We start from the raw sequence: 17,039 nt of genomic DNA on the forward strand, positions 1-17,039 counted from the left end.
TGAGGCCTTTCTGTAGGATTTCAGAATCACTTGGGGAGTTAATAATAGCTCCCAATTTGCAATTGTCTGCAAACTTTGTCAGCCAGAGCCCCTTCATGTTGGCATGGACTTCAGAGAAGTAGATACAAAACAGGAGAGGATCCAAGACCAAATCCTGTGGGACTCCACTCGTGACTGGTCAGCAGTCTGACCTGGAGTCAGCTACTTCAACACTGTGGGTTCTGTGAGCCAGTTTGCAACCCACCTAGTGATATAGGGGTTGATGTCTAGCTTAGTGAGCTTTTCTATGATTCCTGATTGAGGAATGGTATCAAAGGCCTTGGCCATATCAATGTAGGCTGTATGAACCACCTTGCATTCATCCACAGCTCTGGTGACTGACTCAAAGAAGTCAACCAAGTTGATAAGGCATGATATACACTTCACAAAACCAAACTGTGTAGGATCCAGCATTTGGAGATTCCCTATATCCTTGTTTATTAGGTCCATGATGATGCATTCCATAGCTTTGCATACAGACTCATCAGGCTAATTGAGCGATAATTCCCACGGTCTGTAGTCGCTCCTCCTTTGAGGAGAGGGATGACTATAGCAGTGTGCCATTCGGTACATTTCAACCCATCTACACAAACCTAACCATTTGCATTTTAGTGAGGAAACTCCTGAGCACTATGACCGGTATGGCAATCATGTAAGCTTGTAATGAAATACAGAAGGGGGGAATGCAATGATGTCAAATGGGACATTAAACACTAGGCCGCAACAAGACCTGCTGGACTCACATGCTGTTGTCTAGCACCTGTGGCCATTTCCGCTTGCTCTCTCTGCATTGACATGGAGCACATCTCTGGCCCCTGAGTCACCCCAGCAAAGGTTAGCTCATGTATGACTACTACTGGAGTGTTTGTTCTCCAATCCTGAGTGGGTCACTGGTAGGCCAGCTACCTGGGATGTTGTAATCATTCATATGTCACCTGTGAATGGTACTCTGATACATATGCTTGTCTCACAAATGTAAGAGATGTACATAGGACATGTGCATACTACACAACAGGTGCAGATGTGTGTGTCGAACTGTATGTGATATACTGAGCCCATACCTGACAACTGTCCAGAGTTTTGCAGACTGACCATGTCTGGCTCATATTTGTAGTCAATGCCTCAGACAGTTGTGTATTGTCTGGCATATCACTGGCAACCCATTAAAGACTGAAGTCATAACATATTAGCAAACGTTTTATTGTCATATGTCATATCCTGAAGAGTAGACGTGAATTCAACACCGTCTTTGCTGGCAACTATGTTTCAGCTAGATTCATAAAGTGACACTATTTACTGGCCTTTCCCCACCACTGATGTATGCCTTTGTGCAGATGTCTTACTGTAACAGGAGCTAGGTATCTCACCACGAAACCCATGTCAATACAAGCATACCTTGTCCTGTAGGATGCCGACATTTGTGCAGTCACTGACACCTGCTTTCTATCTGTAGAGAGCACACCAACTTTGCCAGGTCACTCATGCCATAATATGTTTAGACGCCAAATGGAGGCCAGCAAAGCCACAGGAAGTGGAATGTTGAACATTAGCATACACATACACACCTCCAGGCTGGCCAAACAGTATGATACATGGGTGACATCTCGAGTGCAGTTAACAGTTGACAAAACACCTACTCAATTCATAGCTAGCTACAGGCCTCCAACCATGACTATGGACACCCACCACACCTATTGGGGCCTGCTGGAATCTGTCAGCATTCAATCGTCTACCCTGCTCTTGGGTAACTTCAAATACCCAACCATAGTGTGCATGACCTATGTCACTTGAACATGAATGCACATAGATTCCTCGGCTTTGTCAATGCAATGCAGTGGATCAGCCGGTCAGCACTCCTATGGCAGGTGGAAATCTCATATACCTGGTCCTAACCAACATGGGTAGCCACTGTAGCACTCCTACGGTGCCATCCCCCTTGGTAATGTCTGACCACATAGCCATCATTGTTCAGGTCACCATCTCCCCTGCCTCCCCCTTTACAGTGTCAAACAGAATGAACTGTACACAAATGACTATACATCCCATCAGAGCAGGTAGAAGGAGCTGTGGAGCCAACATCCCATTTGTTGGAACTAGCAGCAGTGTCCAGGTCCACACCACAATACTCTGTGAGCACCTACATAGCTGTATAGACTCAGTAATACCTGACAGGACAAAATCATCTCCCTCAAGGTAGGGTAAAAGCCTGTGGTGGACAGCAGCAATACACAAATACCATAATAGGTGGAAACAATTGTTGCTGGACGGACCAAGAAGGAACAGGTGCCTCATTGGAAGCAATGGTACCTCGGTCTGAACAAGCAAATAAGGGCACAGGTAATGTACCCTAAGGCTGTCTTTGATTGCAAATTGGACACATCCAGCAAGGCAAATCACTAGGCCTTCCACATATGTGTCTGCAATTCCAGAGGCAACACACAAATCTGCTCTTTAGTGGTGGTCAGTAACACCACATACACATATAGCATAGATATCGGCAACCGGATGCAGACAGGTAAAGTGTAAACACCACCACCCCCATCCCCCCAGTGGTACAGCACCTGCCCCCTTCCCCTCATTATCAGAAAGCAGGTCAGTAATGCCCTCTCAAAGGCAACATACAGAGGTCTCCATAGGCCTGATACCATCTCTGGCTGCATCCTACATGAACACAGGTATGGGCTCTCTGATCCATTCTGCACTGTAGTCAACCACAGCCTGAGCACCAGTGTCATCCCATCTGCACAGAGGATGGCCACTGTCATCCCTATACACAAAGGCAGAGCAATCTACCAACCCAGCCAATATTATACGCATCAGCCTAACTAGCCTGCTCTGCAAGGGCATGGAAGGCAATATCAAGGACATTATGAACAGGAACATCGGCAATATCAAAATTCCTGAGCCCACACACCATGGTATTGTCAAAGGGAGATCAGGCCTGCTAAACCTGATCAATCTCTTTGCAGTGGTCAACAAACACAGAGATGAGGGGAAGATGGTGAACAATGCCTACCTTCACCTAGCCCAGTCCTCTCACACTAATCCCCAGTGGACAGGATATATATGCCTCCACAGCTAGGTACCAACCTGTAGGTTACCAGATGGGTAGCTAACTGGCCCAATAATAGTATCCACTCAGTCAAAGCAGTAGAACCCACCTCTCATAGTAGATTCATCCACAATGGTGTACCCCAAGGATTGGTCTGGGGGCCTCTACTGTTTGAGATATACGTATCTGAGGTACAGCACAAAAGCAGTGGTTTGTGGCAGACCAGGTGTACAGATGCTTCCAAGCTGCCCACTGTCTTACATTCCCCTACTGATGTGATCATCCCCCAAGTGGCACTCACCCAATTACTGACTGGTGCAAGAAGCATTACCGCAAATGGAATGCCAGGAGAGGCATCATTCCCCCTGCTGTGGCAGATGTCATCCACACTAAGTATGACACTAATATTGTACTGAGCATGTAATCAGGTGTGAGGCAACTTTTGCACTGAGGTTGGTAGCAACCTGACAGTTTCCCACCATGTGAGCACCATTGCACGGAAGGCCGCCTAAGTGGCCCACCTCACAAATATGGGTATGTCATAGGTAGGCCGTAAGTAGATGTAAAGTGAGGGCAGACCTCTAGAGTACTGAGCAGTACTGTTGTAAAAATAGAAGTCTATGCAGTTGTTAATGGACTTTTCTTCTCTCCCCCCACCCCTCATCTGCATCAATAATTATTATTCATATATTATGGGTATGTTTTAACCAAAGGTAATGTTGGGACATTTGTTATATTATTTTTCATATAATTAATTGGTTGCGTGTTAACATATCTTGTTCAAATACTATTGTTGCTGGCCTGTTGCCATCATTGCTACTGGCATGTTGTTACAATGCTTACTGTTGTTCCAGTTATGTATGTGTTCTGTTTGCTATGCAACTGTTTCACATCTGTTGTTTTGGGTTAATTTGAAAACCCATGCATGCCGTTAAAACTAATATTGAAATGTTTTGTTCAAGACTAACCAATATATCATGGAAAACCTCAACACCATAGCATGTTTGGGAAGGCTGAACCCAGCGGATCCACCTGTCCTGACCCATCTGGCTGTGGCACCGGGCCCCAGCATGGCTGGGAGGGTGGCCTAATGGTAGATGAGAGGGTGGCCTAATGGTAGATGGGAGGGTGGCCTAATGGTTAAGGTGTTTGCCTTACAAACACAAGGTGCAGGGTTTGAGTCTCACAAGGGATAATTGGCTAGGCTTAAAATGGCTCACAAGGGCAGTTAGCTTAGTATGAACCTATGACCCTATTTATTAATCTTGTTAATATGGGACCCAGCCTGAACTTCATCTTCTGCAGGCCCTGCACCACCTGGGCACAGGCGTGGAGATGAGCGCGTCATCCGTCGTCAGTTCTGTGGTATGGTGTGCAGTGTCATCTGCTCTGAGTTGGGTGGCCAGCAGCACCAGATGGAGGGCCACCTGGCACACCTTGAGGAGTAGGTTGCCCCTCCTGTTCAGCCCCAGCACAGCCACCATTGGGTGGGGATGTTAGTCCCACCATATCCATATGGGGGCTCATGGGCCTCTGATTCCCAACCACCATCCGCGTCCAAGGTGTTTACCCCCAAATGTGTCATACACCGATCCTGTCTGCTGTCTTGTCTGTCTTGTATGTCTCTCTACCCAACCTACCTCCCCAGACATACCTACAATCCTTACCCCAACATCCCACTCTCATCTTAACAAAAAAAAGGGCATCTGTCCCCCAAAAAAGTATTGCCCCCCCCATACACAGCTGTCCATTTTGTACAGGTGTCCACTGGACACATGTAATCCATTCCAATTAGCTTGACAACACATTTTTGTTGTCCTCACCCCTGTCTCTGGGGTTTGAGTGTCAAAATTCACCTCTAAATTCTGTACAAATGCACAGCTGTTGCTGTATAAGAAATGGACAGCTATGAACCTTCTCTACACCTGTCCTGCACATCTCTAGCTACCTTTCATATTGTTTTTCCCTCTGCATGCCCCTTTCTCACCACTTTCCTATAACCCCTTTTTCTTTTCTTTTAAAGGAACTAGCATGGGTGTAAGTGGGAATAAGTAAGTTTTCATGATGCTAAGTGAAGCCAAAACAGATTAGGCATCTTTACGGTTGACCACATCTTGGCATCACTTAGCATTGCACAAACCCATGGAAATCCACTAAAAACTGCTTCACTCACTCTGTCTCCATCAAGCACTGTTCTGCCTAGCAACAAAATAATCAGCCCTGCCAAGTCTTGAAAAATGACCCTGTACGCTATAGTCAGAGCAATGTACCACTATACCATTTGAGCTGTAGGAATTTCTGATGATTTTCCAAACATATCATGCAGTAGAGTGGGGAAAAAGCTCTGTGGAATCACTCAGGTTTTGTATATATATATATATATATATATATATATATATATATATATAGATATATATATATATATATATATATATATATATATATATATATATACAAACACACACACACACACACACACACATATATATATATATATATATATATATATATATATATATATATAGATATATATATATATATATATATATATATAGATATATATATATATATATATATATATATATAGTCTATAGACCACCAGAAACTGGAGCAGCATGGACAGCTGGATAGAAGAGGAGCCATGACACTTACATCTACCCCCTCCCTACACAGCCCAACTAACATTTACACACTACACTGCTACACAATCCTGGTAGTCTGTTAACAATTACCAGACATATGCAGACCTCTCAACTGTACAGATTCTCACAGAATGTCCAGGCTTTGTCCTCCTATATATGTCCTCTTCCTCATAACATGTCTGGCATTCTGCTACATCACTGGGATGATATCAGGAATGAAGGCACTAAATAATGATATACAGTAACTATCGACCTCTTACTGCATGGCATCTGGACAAAGCCTGGCATACCTGGGGGATAGATGCCTAAAACCGGGGGCATAATTGAAATATTGCTGTTATAAACTGAAAAAGTTGATGGTGTTACAGGGTTTGCTGTCACATATCTTTTCTGAAGGATATGAAGTCAGAAACACAAATGGATGTTAGCATTTACTGACTGCAATCTCCAGAGTATGCTGCTGATTTCCCAAGGACATAAACTGTTTGAGGAACAGACCAAACATAAGAGTTAACCTTCTGGCCATTCTGCGGATAGCCCTACAGTTGAAAGTTATGTCAACCACATAACACTGTCAGACTTAAAATCACACAGAAAATCCATGTCCACACAAACCCTGTTAAAGTAGCATTAATCCAACTGTATAGCAGCAATACTTACATTCTGTCCCTAAGTCTGGAACCTTCTCCCCCATTTTGTTGCACTGTCTCCACATTTTTTGTTGTAAGAGGTATTTCCAACTACCCTCTGTAATGCTGTTGTCCACACACCTGCATGATGTCCACCTCAAAGGCATGGAAAAGGGGCAACATCCACATGAAGTACTCAATTATAGGAGTGTGTTTATTTTTATTTACTGTTATTTTACATTCGTTGACCGGGATAGTCCAACTGGATTAATATCCATTTTCTGCTGAGGCCCGGGGAGAAAAGCTCCAAGGTAGACAGATACAGTAATAACAAAGAAGGCATATTACAGATGTGATATTTACAAAAATACGTAAGCAGACATGAATAGACAATATCACACGTTTGAGTTACCCCTGATAACACTCAGGGGAAAAATTAAACAGTATTTTGATCAATTGATTATACACATTCATGGTGAGAGTAGCCAGGCTTGTTACAGTGGCAAAGCCAGTTTAGTGCTAGATGTTGTTTGAGTTTAGCTTTGAACTGACATAGGGAGGAGAGCAAAGTAATGTTAGCCGGAAGTAGTTTCCAGGCTCTACCTGCAGAATTTGCAAAGAGGGAATCACCGGCTACATTGTTAATTTTAATTGTCTGAATTTGTATGTTAGAGGATCAAAGCAATCTTGGATTGTTGTAGGGGGTGATAATATTTATAAGAGCTAGTGTATTATCTGGATTATAGAGGATTTTATTAGCCATAATCAGAAGGTTATATTGGATTAGACTGGGAAGTTCTAGCCACCCAAGCTGTTTAAGGTTGATGCAGTGGTGTGTCCTAAAAGGCAGGCCAGTGGCAAACCTGGAAATGTGGTTGTAACAGGTTGACAGTTTATTAAGTACAGTCTTGTTTAGATTAGAGAGAAGGGGGGGAAGCATATAGAAGTGTTGAAAGTAGGTGCGAGCCAGCTATGGCCATCTTAGCTGGAGGGGTTAGAGAGGCTTTTATTCTATACAGTGACCCAAGTTTTTTATTGATGGTCTTGATCATTTGGTTTACATGAAGGTCAAATTTTAGGTTATTATCGATAATGACTCCTAATAGTTTTGTAGAGGAGTTGGGGTGATTATTGTGCCATCTTTTGCATTTATGGTGAAGGTAAAAGCAGCAGACCTTTGTGTTGGAGAGAATAACATTTTAGTTTTTTTGGGATTTAGCAACAATTGACGTTCAGAGAGACAGTTCTCTATAGCATTAAAGGTGGACTGGCTGGCAGACCTTAAGTCTAAAGGAGATGTGGCTGAGCAAATCAGGGTGGAATTATCAGCGTATTGGATACAGCTGACATTCAGGATGACTGTATATAAGTCGTTAATAAAGACAGAAAACAGTAGGGGCCCTAATATGGAGCCTTTTGGCACTCCAAGGGTGTTAGGTAATAGGTTGGAGAGCTTGTTCTGCCAGAGAACAGCCTGCTGCCTCCCACTGAGGTAGGATTTAAACCACTGAATGGCATTAGAATTTAGACAGAAAGATTGCAGGGTGTGAATCAAAAGTTGGTGATCCGCCATGTCAGATGCCTTGGAAAGATCCAAGAAGAGGACTGAGGATATGTGATTACTGTTATGATAATTATTTATTTATGGTAGTAGTAAACGCTAGTAGGACTGAAGTTGTGCTGTGGTGTGGACGGAAGCCATGTTGAGTATTGGCCATGAGGTGATTTTGAATTAAGTGGGGCATGAGTTGTTTGTGTATACATTTTTCCATAATCTTAGCTAGTGGAGAAAGTATAGCTATTAGTCTATAGTTGGAGAATTCAGTGGAGGAACCTCCTTTATGTAGTGGGATTACATAGGATGTTTTCCAAATGGTGGGAATTTTAGCCTCTGTTATGGTACGATTAATTAATATTGATACTGGATAGGCAATGGCATCAGCTGATTTTTGAAGGTACTGGGCAGGGAATTGGTCTGCGGAGAGTGTGGTGGGTTTTAATTTTTTGATCAAGGATGGATAAGCGATGTTGACACTGTTGGAAGGTGAATGAGAGTAGATTTATAGGGTTGGTACTATCAGGGCCAGGGGAGCTAGGAGGTAGTTGGCTAGCTAGGGCTTGAATTGTCTCTGTAAAGAAATTATTAAAACTGTCTGAAACATCCTCAGGGGGTTTATCAATGGTAGCAGCAGGGGCAGGGGTAGACGTTTTTCCAGGATGAAGTACATTATTTATACCTGCCCAGAACTTCTGAGGATTGCTCTAGTTTGCTGTCTGTAAATTCCATTTGTATTGTTTTTTGTCTTGTAAAATGGATATTTTAGTTTCATTCCTAGCTTGCCTGCATTTAACATGATCATAGGGGTCTTTAGTGGAGTGCCATAGAGCCCAAATTTTGTTTCTACAGGCAATTTTTAGTCTAGATTCTTTAGACAGTCATGGTGCAGTTTTTGCCTTTGTTCGCTTAGAGCGGGCAGGTGCATGCAAGTCAAGCATTTCAAGAAATTTGTTGTTAAAATATGCAACTGCCTCTTCTAAGGGGAGGTGTTTTAGCATAGACCAATTACAGGAGCTAAATTCCTGTTGGAATTGGATAAGGTCAAAGTCTTTCTTGTTTCTGACTTTTCTGAGTAAGGATTGATGAGGATTAATGACTTTTTGCTTAACTATGTAAGTGAGAAGTTGGTCACTTAAGTCATCGGGAAGGGTACCAGCAGTGTACAGTTGGGAGTTATTATTTACAAGTACCCAGTCGAGTATGCTTTCTTTATGTTTGGGTTTACCTAGCCTGGTAGGGGTGGTTATGATTTGAGTAAATGCATGCAGGTTAATATGGGTGGAAGGGGATTCTGAACAGGTGCCCCAGTCTATGTTAAAGTCACCAAGTAATAGGGTTTCTTGGGGGTAATGACATGATAGCCAGTATAGGGTATCTTCGAATATGGTTATATTATTACCCGGGTGAATATACATACAGATGATGTTGATGCATTTAATTTTATTGAGTTGCAATTTAGCGGCAATAATTTCGGAGTTATTAATTTGAGGTGGTTGATTAACACCTATGGTCACATCCAATTCAGATTTGTAGAGTATAGCTACCCCATCCCACTTCCTGGAAACACGATCCAGCCTGTGTATGTTATACCCAGGTGGTAAAACTTCACTGTCAGTTGTGGTAGGTTTTAATCAAGTCTAAGATAGACAGAGAATCTCAGGGGAGTGGACAGCCTGGAGTGCATGCAGTTCATGTACCTTGTTATTAATGCATCTAATATTGAGATGACAGGCCAGGAGAGAGTTGTTAGGTCTACTAATTATAGTTTTGTGGCTTAGGTTACAGGTAGAGGGGGGTGTATATATCAGACGTGGATGGGCCAGGGTTGGGGTGAATGTCACCACCAAGTATAAGGCTAGGACTCTACTTAGTGATAAGCTTCAGGAGTTTGTTTAAAAGTTTGTAATATTGCCTGGCTCTAGAGCTAATGTGCCTGGGGTTAGTATGCTGAAAGAGTGAACTAGGCATTGAGTTGGACTCATTGTGATTAGTATGGCTGAGGGTGGGATGCTTTACATCTGGGGTGATATTATGGCCATTTGGGTACTGATAATCAACAAGCAACTGGTTTTCATACATGGTGAGTACATAAGTGGCCAGCAGAATGGGTGTTAGAGAGTAGTGTAACCTTATGAGAGAAGGAGAGTATTAGTTAGGATCTATTATTTGCATGACACAACAGGAAGATCTGATGGTCACTTTAGTGGTAATAGAGAGGGTGTAGAAAATATGCTAGTTAAAAGCTGATAGGATGTTAAAACAGGGTGGAAAGAGTATGTAGGTGAAATCTGATAGGATAGTGTAACATGGGGTGTGGTTTAGTACCTAGAAATTTAGAGATAGTGGGGGTGGGTGAGAATTGGGGGCAGGCAGGGGAGCTGAGTGAACCCGAGCGCAGCGAGGGCAAGCGGAGCAGGGCTAACACTGATTCCAAGTGTATTCCTAGGCTTTAGGCTAGTCTTTGGTATGTATGTATGTAATATTAACTTAATGGTTATTTATGCTGCATTTTTTACACTGTAATTTGCACCAAAGTATAGACTATGTTTAGACTGTGTTTTGTATACTAGCAGGGTATTTTTTACCTGCAGTTTGTTGGTTTTGAATGTGATTTTTAGGGCTAAGAGGGAGAGCAGAGTGAAAATACAATATACAGGGCTTTATATTAGGTTAAGAAATAATTTCACAGTATGCTAGGGCAACATGTTGAATTAAATACATGGAGGGGGCCAAATTGCTATGGGGGCAGACTAAAGGTGCCTTTAGACCCAGGTCAGTAGTATACAGTACATAGGAGTTCAGAACAGTATAAGGTATTAACCTTAGCCAATTGTAGGGCAGACTCCAGGAAATTTGTTTATGAGTACAATCACACAGGGTAACATCCTTCAGGCAGGAGATTGTGTTATTTAGACTGTTTGAGGGGGTCTGCCTTAGCCAGTTGTAGGGCAGACTTCAGGAAACATGTTTATGAGTACAGTCACAAAGGGTAACATCCTTAAGGCAGGAGATTATGTTATTTAGATGGTTTGAGGAGGTCTGCCAGATTAAAAAAGCAAGGCTGCCAACTGGGTCAGGGAGCACTGGACATTTTGTTGCCATGCCATTGGCTATAGGAATAACAACACAGCTGTTCTGCATGCAATTAGCAAGTGGCGGACACCAATTGGTGCACAGGCCATCACCTGCTCATGAGCATTACCTACAAAAGGCAAGCTGCTGCCTATGCAAAACAGATGTATTCCTCTACATCTGTAGACAGAGACTGAGAGAGAGAGAGAGAGAGAGAGACAGAAACACAAATCGAAGGCAAAATCAACAATACTTTGAAAAAAAAAGGTATGTCAAACAAGTAATCATTTAATAGAATGCAGTAGGGGGGGCATGTAATAATGGGAAATAGGAAATTGAACAAATATGTCTCAACAAGACTTGCTGTACTGATATATTGCTGATCAGCACCAATGGCCATAGCATCTGGGTCTGTCTGAGTCACCCCAGGAAAAGCGGCTCACATATGACTACTACTGGAGTGTCTGTTGAACAATACTGACTGTGACACTGCTAGGCCAGCTAGTGGGATGTCGTAAATATCCATATGTTACTTGTGAATACAACCATGACACACATGTTTGTCTCACAAATCTAAGAGACCTATACAGGGTATGTGCATAATAAACTACTGTCGCAGATGTGTTTGTTGAACTGCATGTGATATACTGAGCTCATGCCATTCAACTGCCCAGTCTTATGCACACTGACCATATGTGTGCCTCATATTTGTAGTCATTTACTCATAGAGTTCTGTTATGTCTGGCAAATCATTGGCAAATCTGTGAAGACTGACATTAGAACATAATAGCATACATATGAGTGTCGGCCATACCCCAGGGTATGTCTGTGAATGCAAAGCCTACTGTGCTATGAACTGACTCAAGTGTGTTATAGCAATATTAATAAGGTGTCACTAATTTTGGGCCATTGCCCCCTACTTATGTGTGTCGTCCTCCAGATCTCCTGCTCTAACAGGTTGAGAGGTATGACTGAGCAGCAAGAGTGCAAATACAGTGTGCCATACTGACATAGAACAGAAATGTATATCAGGTATTACCTGTGCACATGTATGTATGGGTAAGTGCACAGGTAATACCTGTGCACATGTATGTATGTGCAGGTGTAGCCGGAAGTCTCAAAACAACAGACATGAGATGCAAAATGTCAGGTAAATAAGCTGTACACGTTGTACATGTGTGTAATCTTAGTTTCTGTGCATCCAACAAACAACTTTCTACAGCTACTGGTTGTTGCATTGCCCTGTCACAGACATGGGTACTAGAATAAGCATGATTATCAGGTTGAAAATGGAGAGGTATCCAACTGTATTATGACCTTGTGTCCATGCTCACTACAAACGGTTCCCTATTAGAAGACTGAAGATGCATTCTTTTGAATGCGTCTTGGTCGAACTCAAAAGATGGAAATGGCAAAAGATCGAAGTGGCTTTTAAGCAAATTCTTCCTCTGAGAAAGAATTTGCTTGGCCGCTTCGTTACTTTGCCGTTTTTGGCACTGTAGTGCGGTCTCAGAGTTGGTATATTTAAATAGGGGGGGTGGGGGGCAAAGCCCCCTACTTACTGTAATGTTTAAAATGTTTTATTTTTTTTTTTGTTGGAACAGCGATTTTTTTTTTCCCATAGGAAATAAAATCGCTGTTATAACAGTTCAAAATTGTAAGCTTTTGCTAACATAGGGTCAATTAATCACCATTTGCTTTTTTAAGCGTTCAGTGATCTAATATAGCCCCCTACAAACAGCTATATGAGCACCTACATAGCTGTATGCACTGAGCAATACCCGACATAAAACATGCCTCCACCAAGATAGAGTAATCCCCTTTGCTGGACAGCAGCAATACACAAATCACATAATCAGTTACTATATTGGCTGTACAGGGCCAAGTAGGAGCAGGCACCAACTCGGACGTACGTCAGCCTGTGTCTGAACAAGCATATGAGTTCACAGGTGAATTACTGTAAGGCTAACTATGAGTATAAATCAGACACATCCACCAAGGGCAATCACAAGGCCGTCTTCACACGTCTTCAATCTCAGAGGCAACAGTCCAACCCACCCTGTACTGGTGGTTAATCACACCACATACACACATATCATAGCTACAGCCAACCTGCTGCAGACAGGTTAAGGGAAAACATCACCCTCCCGTCCCACCATCAGTATAGGCGGATATGCACAGCACCCACACCTCTCCCCTCATCATCAGGGAGCAGGTCCATAATATCTAATCAAAGGCAACAAATGTATGTCTCCATGGAAGCTGATAACATCCTTGTCTGCATCCTACATGAACTCAGGAAAATGCTCCCAGCCCCATTACACACTGTACGCAAGCAAAACCTGAGCACCATTGACATCCTATCTACAAGGAAGATGGTTACTGTCATCCCTCTACACAAAGGTGAATGATGAATGGTGGATTATGCAATTTACTAGCCCTCATTGCAGGGAACATGACTCATCAGGACCAGGAGTGCAATGCAAGCTCATACTGTGCTGATAGATGACAGGGGTATGAGGTGGTCATAAGTGGTGGCTAATGCTAGAAAATGTTGATGTGCAGGTTATGTAAATAATGTTGATCAATGTATGCGGTCCTGTGATGTGTTTCCCTGTTTATGTCTTCCAGGTGAAATGCAGCGTGCAAGGCAGCTAGTGTACACTACAGCTGAAACTGCGGCCATCACTGAGATAATAATCAACCACTATGGGGTGATGTTTGGTCATGGCCAGCAGAATATGCAGGAGCGAACTGCCCTGTGGGATGAGCTTGTCCACACAGTAAACAACTTAGGCCACTACGGATGCACATATGATCAGGTCAGACATCGGGTGACTGACCTGATATGGCATGCCCAGCAAAGGGCTTCCGTTGTTCTGTCACAGGTGGGGGTTCTGCTATGCAGGCCCCACTTACACCAATGGAGGAGCTCCTTGCCAACCTTGGGCCAGCCACCACATGACAGCAAAGCCAACACACACAAGTTGTGGAGGTGGGTGGCACCCAGACAACAGGCAAGGAGCATCCAGGTAAGGCCTCAGTGCACATCAATTGCATATTGTAGTAGTCATAGTAGCTTCCATAGTGTATCTAAATGCATATGTCAGATCAAACTGCATTTGTGGGTGGGGTTTTGTAATGCACACAAGTGCACATTTATGGTGAAGGACATCAAGTTGTGTAGCATCACAGCTTGTACCGTATATGTGCAGAAAAGTAGCATTCATCTTGTACCAGTGCCACATGTGAGTCTGTTGACAGTACCTCTCCCTCACAACTACATAGATACCTCTGGTCTGGATGTGGGACAGCAGCCTGAAGCCAGTGAGTATGGTATTGTCCTGTTGTGGCTCACCAATACCCCAGGCATGTTAAGGTCATGCATTTTACCATGCAAACAACTGTTACTCTTAGCCATATTGCGATATGTGCATGTTCACTTGTGGTGGGGTTAACTGCATTGCATCAGAGTGGTCATCACAGGGGCCTATTTGCAGGAAGTGTAACATATCTGTAGCATACCTCACAACCTATCAGTGCAAGAAATCTGGACACAGACTGACAAAAAAGGGGGACAAAGGGACAAAACTAGGAACATATTTGAAAAGTACTCTTATACAGTGCATATAAAAAGTGTACACACCCCTGTGAAAATGCCAGGTATTTGTGACATACAAAAATGAGACCACGATAAAACATTTCACAACTCACCCCACCTATAATGTGATCTATAACCTATGCAATTCAGTTGATAAACAAACAAATCTGTTAGTAGAACAAGTATGAAAAATAAAACACGTACAATAAGCTAGATGCATTAGCATGCACAACCTGAAGCTAATACTTTGTTGAATCAGCTTTTGATGTAATTATAGCATTATGTCTTCTTGGGTACACACCCGCCATCAATTACAGAGACTCTTTGATTAACAACGAATAATAGTCAGCTGTCCTACTAGGCTTTTCCAGACATTTACTCAGTTGCCTGCTACAGCAACAGCCATAGTTTGACGAGAGTTTACAAAGCTTCAAAGGGATCCCATTGTGGAAAGGTATCAGCCCGGAGAAGGGTAAAAAAACATTTCCATAGCGTTGCCTATACCATGAAACATGGTGAAGACAGCTATCAAAAGATGGAGAAAATATGGGACAATAGTGACATTGCAAAGAATTGGATGCCCCTCCAAATTTGATGAGAAGACAAGACCAAAACTGGTCGGGGGGGGCTGCCAGGAGACCTACAGCAACACAAAGGGAGTTGCAAAAATCTCTGGCAAGTACTGGTTGTGTACTAAATGTGACAACAATCTCCTGTATTCTCCATATGTCTTGCCTAGGGGTAGGGTTGAAAGATGGAAGCATTTTCTCACACCAAACAACATCCAGGCCAGGCTAAATTCTGAAAAACAATACATAAAGTCTCCCAAAAGCATGTGGGAAATGTGTTACGGTCTAATGAGACCAAGGTTGAACTTTTTTTCTGCAATTCTGAAAGCTTTGTTTTGTGCAATAACAACACTGCACATCACCAAAAGAACACCATTACCATGGTGAGGCATGGTAATGCTAGTGTCCTGCTTTGGGGTTGCTGTTCATAAGCTGGAACTGGGGCTTTAGCCACATTGGAGGGATTATGAACAGTTCCAAATACCAGTCCCTTTTGGCCCAAATTTTTCAGGTGTCTGCTAGATAGCTGTAGATGGAGAGGAATTCCACCTTTCCACAAGACAATGACCTAAACCCTACATCCAAATCAACAAAAGAATGGCTTCACCAGAAGACATTCAACTTTTTGGACTGGACCAGACAGAGCTCACACCTACATCCAATAGAAAATCTGTGGGGTGACCTGAAGAGGGTTGTGCACAAGTGATGTCCTCGCAATCTGACAGATTTGGAGGGCTTTTGCAAGGGAGAGTGTGCAAATATTGCCAAGCCAAGATGTGCCATGCTGATAGATACCTTCCCAAGAGGATTGAATGCTGTAATTAAATCAAAAGGTGCTGTAACAAAGTATTAGTTTAAGGGTGTACACACACATGCAATCAGCCTATTGTATGTATTTTATTGACTATATGTTGCCCCTAACCGATGTGTATGTTCTTCAATTGGATTGCACAGGTTATAGGTCACATTAAAGGTGGGAAAGGTTATGACACGATTTCTGTGGTCTTGTGTTATATATCAAAAACAACTGGCATGTTAATAGGGGTGTGTACACTTTTTATATCCACTGTAAGCTTAGAAAGTTGTTAGAGTAACCAGATTTGTTTTAACATACATTTACTGCAGGTTTTGAGGTCTGCAACTCAACTTATGTGATTAATTAGTGGCATCAATCCATAGAACAGACAAAAATATGAACCACACATGTAGACATTCAGTGAAACTCTGTACAGTTGAGAGGTATGTTCTGTAGGAGTTGCCACTGCGCTATACAGGTGAACACCAATAATGTGTACATGGGTGCAGTGTGTGCTAGGTAAAGGAACATCATCTACTAACAATACTCATGTATCCGAAAGGTGTAAATTAGTAGAAACATTAATTGAAAATGGCTGCACTGCATGATGTAGAGGGCCTGATCAGAGTGTGTATGTTGTGGTCTGACTGTGTGTCATGAATGTCAACAGTTGGCTATTGTGAGGTCTCTGTAATGCCTTTGTGCCACTTCACCTGTATGTGTCTGTGTGGGTGTCCATGTGTCTGTGTGTGCATGCATGCATATGTGTGTGTGTGTGTGTGTGTGTGTGTGTGTGTGTGTGTGTGTGCACATGTGTGTACCAGCAAACCTTAAAGTGCAAGTATTAATTTACATATGTTGTCTTCCCCTCACAGGTGGACATGGCGGCCATGGTTCCTCTCACTCAGAATATGATGTCAGTGTCTTTGCAGACTCTGACCATGATGATGGTCCTAGTGAGGCACAGATGGGGTTGTCAGGGGCTGAATCTGTGCCATCAGTTGGCATCCCACAGTCCACAATGTCCCAACACACAGTCACAATGCCCACACATACCCTGTCCCCCACTGGCCACAGATTA

Source organism: Protopterus annectens, chromosome 1.part1 (assembly GCF_019279795.1).
Source record: "Protopterus annectens isolate FY-2018-M chromosome 1.part1, PAN1.0, whole genome shotgun sequence".
In the NCBI taxonomy this organism is placed as follows: Eukaryota; Metazoa; Chordata; order Ceratodontiformes; family Protopteridae; genus Protopterus; species Protopterus annectens.